The following is a 6887-nucleotide window of genomic DNA, read 5'->3' as shown; positions in this document are numbered from 1 at the left end:
CTCTGATTCTTTTCAATATATGGCTATTGATTTCATCATGGTTTGTTACATTTTGGTGATTTGTTGTGTTCTCCAAAATTCATTTAACATTAAAGATTCATGTATGTGTATATATATGTACATATATACATATGTATATATAAAAATACAGATACACACATGCCTATAGAATATGAGTAATCTAAAGTTGAGAATGAGTAACATGAGTATACTCTATATCAGTGTTGGGATTTTGAAAATGTTTTGTTACCAAATCAAACTGTGTACTCTGAATTAGTTTTTGCGTTATTGTGGTCACTGTGGTTCCTTTTTCCAGCCATTCCTTGACAACTAGATGTGTAATGCTACTCCATTCTTATGGTGCTAAATGAGGTGGTGATGGGTTTTGTCTTCACTTCATGCTGCGTGACAAAACTATTTCATTCAAGACTTTTAGCGAAATAGATCTTTAAGCAGTGGTCACTAGATGGTGATAATACTCATGAGAATAACTTTTTAAAAGCGATGCTTTCATAATAAATGTTTTCAGTATTGTTGGGGTTTTTGGGATGATGGGGTTTTTGTGTTTAAGTTGTAAAGCTATTAGAGAGAACTGGGAGTGTTAATCTGCTTTAATTTCCCTACATAGAGTCAACTTTGAGGGTGATAATTTATCTGTTGTCCAGGTACCCAGTACTGTTGATGGAGAATATTTTTCACCAGTTTAGATCCAGCAATAGCTGATTTTGTCTTAGCTGTGAGTAGTCATTGGATAGATTCCCCTTCTATGCCAAATGGAGTTAAATAATATTTCCTCATGACAGCTAACAAGATCTTTCTGATGAATCAGAAATCTCTCATGAGCTTTTCTGTTCTTTTTTTCTGACTTTTTTTCTTTCAAATTTTTTTTTGTTGAGTATGCTACCCTGTTTCAACTGCTAATAATACACTATCCTTGCTTTAGAGGGTCAATGGAATAATTTATAGGATGCACTGTGGTACTGCCTGTTCAACTTAAAAATTCTACTGAGGCTGTGTCAATATTAAATCACGTTTACATGTCCTTTATGAAGGACAAGTCTTTCTATGCCTTTCTACTTTCTAAATGCACATTTAAAGAAAATTTGTTTCATGATGCTTTGCAATTTGAAAAGTGTAAAGTCTGATCAGGGTAGTAATAGTCACTTAAATGTTTTCATTGCTGATAAAGCTTTTGCTCTTAAAAGTTTCTTTTGCCAAAACTAATTGCATTCATGTAATCATATGCTCAGTGGTTTTCATTCATGAATTTGCCAGGTGATGATGGGGCTCTCCCAACCATAAGTATACTGGAAAAGGGAAGTCAGACATCATGGGTGCCAGAATTTAAAGTTAACTGCTATTTGGCTAATGGCTTTATAGAAGCTGTGGTTCCTTCCTTTCCAGTGTTACATAGTGTAACCTATTGAAACGGCAAATAACAATAACCTGCTATATGCTTTCTTAGGACCTAGGAGGTCTGAATACAGAAAGAAGAACCTTTTTATTTCATAATAAAAATTGTGATAGTCAATGGTTTTTGGAAACAGTCAAGACTCCCAAAAATAGAGTTGTAGCTATTACCAAAGCAATACAGGAAGCATTTAAGGATATGAAAATAAAGCTGTTATAAATATGGCAGTGGGCAAGTCTTTATGCGATAGGAAAGAAAGACACATAAACTTAAAAGGACACATTACAGCAAAGAAAGTACAACCACACTGAAGAATTACTAGCGAATATACTTAATTTAAGCTTCAAACAGAAGTGTCTTTCTGCGACTTAAAAAAATAAGGCAAAAGCAGCAATTTACAATCTGGTAGTTTCAATGGAGCTCACTGAGAATGAATGAAAACTAGTTACTACCTGTGTTACACTATTGGACAGACTTTTGCACTGAAGAGTATACTTTAGATTTGTAGTCATAAAGCAGGTTTGGTTGGTAAGCTGGAGGTACTTAGCACTGCTTAGCTACTGAACGAATCACAACCTCCGACTCTTTATATTTCAATATGATAAAGTTTTCTTTTTCATCTCAGTATCTTTTCAGATTTGTATCTTGTTTTGGCTGGTTAGCAGTGCACGCTAGGGTTTGTTCTAGCTTTGTAAAATCCATTGGGATGCTTTCACTGGCCTCAGCATGTGCAGGATCTCACCACTACCACAGGACCTCAAGCAGAGGTGTGCTGTGCACAGCAGTGGAAGGAGTGCTGGAAGCAGTGATAGCCCCAACTCCAAATGCTCTGTGGTGACAGGGCCTCACGGAGTCCAAGCGGAGGGAGAACAGCAATGTTCCACAAGCACTTGCTGGCAGGGTTTTCACATCAAAAGCTGGTACTGTGACTCACTATTTTTTCCAAGTTCCTCTCTCCAGCTGAGAAGGCATTTCAGGACACCAGATGTACAATTACCATTCTTGCAGGAGCTAAGCAGACAGTTTCTGACTTTGTAGAAAAGTGTGCTTCTTATCAATCACAGACTTCTGCACGTTCAGAAAATACTTTGTCAGATGAGCAAACCTCAGATACTACCATAGACTCTGTAGAGAATTTTCCTTCCTCCTCAAATTTTTCTATGGAGGTGGGATCAGAATGGCTCAACAGACATAATTCTATATAGTTTTCATACACAAAATCTTTGTCTCACATAACACACGCTATCTGGATTTGATATGTGAATTATATTTATCTATTTAGTAGATAAACTACTTACTATTTGTGCCTCGGTAGCAATCAAAACTTAAATGTAGTGTGAGGATTTATTTGGACTCTGTCTGGGGTGAACATTGAAGTTAGGGATAAAGACAAAAGTGGCAGACTAAACAAATGTATTGTGAGTGCAAAACATGAGATTGAACACATTCCCATAGCAGGAAGGAGGGAGAAATCAAAAAATAAACATAATGCACATAAGGTTTATGTTTTTATAGTAATTCTGTTACATGGAGATCTAATTTTAAAAAATAATTCTTGAGTTTCAAGCTAGAAACTGTGTTGCAACATTTGTTGTTTTTTTTAGAATTGGCACAAATTCTACAAAGTAAAGTATTTCAGTTCAGGCCAGTGAAGGAAATAAGTAGAAGCTTTCCAGTTTCTTTCATTCAGTACTTTTAGAGAAGATGAGATTCAGGTACATGCTTAGTACAAATTCAACATATGACTCAAAAGTCTTCATGGAAAGAAATTAGATTGTTTGGTTATTCCTCTTTCTGCTTATTTTTCTGTTCCCTCCTAGCTAAATGTTGATTCCAGGTGCTTCATAAAACAATACTGTATGGAAAAGCTATAGTTGCTGTATAGAATTCCAAAATCACATGCAGCAGGCATTCAAGAAAAGTTCAGGAAGGTCTGAATTTTCACGTGTCGTTTCCTAAATGAGACAATGGCCACTAAAGTTCATGGACTTACTGATTTCATACAAGTACTGAAGTAGTGAGCTGAAGACAAAAAGAAAGTTAGAAACTAAGTGAAAATTACTGTTAGATGCTGTAGGGATAAATTACAGATGTCATTCTGTAAAACCTGTATTAGGTGGGATCATGCAAATTAGCTTTCAGTGGGAAGCTTATGTCTGCCACAAGCAGTACACTTGGCAGTCTCAGCTCTAGCTGGTAGAAGGCTCTATACTGAAATAAGTCCTCACAGCCTGCTTCAGTTACCTCCTATTTTCCTTTGACTCTTCAGTACTGTCCTTTGTATTGGTGGTGGCAGAAAAACTGACAGTGGTGATACTGCTGTCTTGCCAAGACTGACTGAGATTTTGTGATGGTATGTTGTATGAATCTCTCATGACTTGTTTCTAGAGGCACGGCCTATCTTTTTTTTGTGTGTGTGTTCATATACTGCTTAGTACAGTGGCTTCTGATATATGACAGGACCTTCTAGATGCCGTATTAACATCAGCAGTAATTATTACACTTTGGCCATATTTTGTTGTTTCTCTATTGTTATATTTTTTTCCCTATCATGAATGAGTAACAAATATGTCACTGGGTGACAGAGGGTCCCTTTGCTTTTATTTTTGATTCAAATATTCAAAAAAAAGGCTTACAAGATGTCTCCATACTTGGTTCACTGAATTTTGTGTCTCTTCTGAAAAGGACACAGGTGTCAAATACCTTATTTATGTAGCCAAAGTGCTTAGTAGTTATTCTAGTTTTTGTAGTGATGCATATGCACTCTTGTGAAAAAGCAGTACCCTGCCTATTATACAGAATATGTTAAAATACAGGGCAGTCCTGGCCCTCTTGGAACACTAATTAACTCATCAAAGGGGGCATAGCTGGGGTCACATGACATTTGATGAAGTCACAGCTGTCCAATTTTGGCCTTCTTTCATATCAAGTCATTTGGAAAGATAATTTTGAGGAAAAAACGCAAGTATTTTCTTTTAAAGCCAAATCTGACTGCTTGGATAAGATGTAAATGATTAAGGTAGACCCTACGGGGCAAAAAAGTTACATGATTACAGGAACTTATATTTAAAACTTTCCCTTATACTGAACACTAGCTTTTTTCTTTCATCCTACCTTTTTATATTATAGAAAATGAATGTTTCTAGTGAACTTCTGCAAGTAACTTTCAGGCTCTTTCCTATCATATTGCAAGAGATATGTTAGCTAGAAGAAGTGAATACAGGTATCTTCCTATGCTGTTTGAGGAAGTCACTCGACTAGGCACTAACATAAAAAAAAAAACCAAACCTGGAAAAGAGATGATAAGATGTGAGCATATTTAAATAATGTTCGGGTCACATAAATTCACTGCTGCTCATTTGCTTCTTCTCTTTCCATGTTTTCTCTGTTTTATTTTTTCACAGAAAGGATGATCTGTCTTATGAAATAAAGTTCTTTTACATCCCAGTTCAGTGCTCTGATGTGTGAAGTGCAAAGTCTTCTCCATCTATTTTTCTTTACATTAAAATTCTTGGCATTGGTCTGCTACAGTATAATAGATGTCTTAAAATAACATGAGTTTTCACAGAAGGATTATTACCTTCCCAGGAGTATGTAGCTAGCTGTCTTCCAGAGAAGAGATAAATCCCTAAAATTAAGTTTTGAAGGAGGTAAGATATAAGACAATACCAGAACACAGTGTTTTACAGCATTTTAAATTAGTGGCATGCTGTATGCTGACAGCAAACATTTGTAACAGTGCTAGTCTGCCTTCAGTGTGAAACAAATGATGCTTTTAGACTCCACTCATGTATTTAACAGTATATATTAAGTCTGTTCCCATCCAATGACTGGGCAGTGGGATGAAAAAAAGATTGTTTCTTCTAATAGGACAGTAATTTTTAAACTATACAAACAGATTATGGTATAGCCCATTTTGTGCAGAAATCTGGTTATCAAAGAACAGTTTATAGCATGCTGGTCCTTCCAGAGGCTTCATGAACCATCATGAAGCCTGCCTGGAGAGGTGGGACAAGTGTGAAGTTACCCAGTTATGATTGGGTAGTCGACATTTTCAGTCTTTCAGAAATCAGATGTAATTTGATCTAGTTTTTATAAAAGAAGGGTAGGTCTCAGTGGTGAAATGCAAATATATAATTGGTGGCATATCAAATAATTGATGGTAGACTCTGTTGTACTTGTCTCAACTGTGGGAAAAGCATGTGGATGCAGCAGTCTTAAACCAGCATGTTGCAGAGACAAAGGGGAGCTAGACCCTAGAGGTGTGAGGAACCCCCAGTTTTCTTAGTTTGGGTTCAGCTACAAAGCAGTGGGAATCAATGATATAATACACATTTCTTCCTCATAATTCCTCCTTTCAGGCCTGTGTTCCCAGTCTGTTGCATTAAGTGGTTTACAGGAAAAGACCATGAGGGTGAGTGAGCTGGATCAGTTTTCTAACTTTGTGGGTAGAGACGCAAGAGTGTGAGAAGCTTTACCAGAGGCAGTGGTGTAGCTGTCAATCCTGTGGATCTGCAGGTGCAGTGAAGACCCATGCCATTATACTTCAAGAAGTTACTCATTGTGAAACTGGACAAGAGACCCTGTTTCATTTCTTGCATGTGCAAAATACAGATAACATGGCCCAGGAAGCTTGATATTTTAAATTAAGAACTGATACTTTTATCTGCTTTCTGCAAATATCCGATCTCGTATTGCTTAAGAATACCAGTGATAAAGATACTAACAATTCTGCTTGCTGTAAACAAATTCAAGCTTTTATAATTGATTTAGTCACCTCTGCCTACTCTGAAGTCCACTGCAACTATTGACTGAAAAGTCAGGGAAATGCAGAAATATGCAGGAAAACTTGAAACTAGTCTTTCACTTTGGCAGCATCTGCTGTTAGACGTCAGCTGAACCAGGAAATCAATATAAGCATTTAAAATGCAAGTCTTCTTTAATAGGTAGAAATACTGTTTCTGCTAACACACGCATAACTCAATCTGTAACAGTAAAGAACTGTGGACATCTTAGAGCAGAATTAGCTCTAAAAGATTCCTTAAGTTCTGTTGGATGCTACTTTGTATTATTAATTGCTGATAATCTGTTCCCACCTTCTTTTATTAGGATGCAGTTCTTCCTTAGGTGGCTGTTCTATTGTAATTTTTTTCCTTGGAAGACTGTGAATCTTGTAGGGGTCTTCCAGGAGGGCTTATATCTTGGAACTAAAGCAGGATGCAACAAGAAAAACATCCTGAAACTTTAGTAGGGCATCAAAAAAGAAGCATCCTGTAACTGAGGAAGGAACTTTGTTGAAAACTTGCAAATACTCCCAACTGATGGTTAATGCTTCCAAAATGAGAGCCAAAAAAAACCCAACCTTGTGCTTGTTGTGCTATAGTTAGATATAAGCTGCGAACTCCCTTGGAACTCACTCGTAACATCAGTATTTTAACAATGTAAACTGCATTTCATTGGACTGTATTTTTAAATT

The sequence above is a fragment of the Strix aluco genome, chromosome 6, assembly GCF_031877795.1.
Source record: "Strix aluco isolate bStrAlu1 chromosome 6, bStrAlu1.hap1, whole genome shotgun sequence".
Classification (NCBI taxonomy): domain Eukaryota; kingdom Metazoa; phylum Chordata; class Aves; order Strigiformes; family Strigidae; genus Strix; species Strix aluco.
Note: the sequence above shows the minus strand (reverse complement) of the source record.